The sequence below is a fragment of the Myotis lucifugus genome, unplaced genomic scaffold (genome assembly GCF_000147115.1).
Source record: "Myotis lucifugus unplaced genomic scaffold, Myoluc2.0 scaffold_435, whole genome shotgun sequence".
NCBI lineage: Eukaryota > Metazoa > Chordata > Mammalia > Chiroptera > Vespertilionidae > Myotis > Myotis lucifugus.
Window position 1 is genome coordinate 6,591 of NW_005871483.1, and position 723 is coordinate 7,313.

The window sequence follows — 723 nt, forward strand, 5'->3', positions numbered from 1 at the left end:
GGTGGGAGGAAGCCCGGCTGGGAGACCGCACTCACTTCTTTGGTCACCTGTGATGTACGAAGCTCTTCCACACACACTGTCTCATTAAATTCCTCCATCGCCCCATTTTATTTTATGCTTTAAAAATATATTTTATTGATTTTTTTACAGAGAGGAAGGGAGAGGGATAGAGTTAGAAACATCAATGAGAGAGAAACATCGATCAGCTGCCTCCTGCACACCTCCCACTGGGGATGTGCCCGCAACCCAGGTACATGCCCTTGACTGGACTCGAACCTGGGACCCTTGAGTCCACAGGCCGACGCTCTATCCACTGAGCCAAACCGGTTAGGGCCATCGCCCCATTTTAAACAGAGGAAACAGGCTCAGAGAGGTGAAGGGATTTGCCCAAGAACCCAGCGTTCCAGGTGGCGGGGTCAGGAGGCAAACGCCAGCCCCATATGACCCCAGGGCCTTTCCACTTTCCCAGGGCGCCTCTCTCCCTCTCCTGGCCCGGAGTTGGGCGTTCTGAGTTTCAGAGACGCGATGTCAGTGCTAAATTGCCATGCACACTCCCCCGGGCATCTGTAACATGAGATGATTAGACCGCATGATTTCCAAAGTCCTTTCTAGGGTGGTCTCTGTACTTAAAAGGTGAGAGTTTGGGGGCTCCCCCAACCCAGCGTTGAGAACCATGAGTGGCTTGGAGGGACATCGGGGTCACTAGGCTGACCTTTGTCATCA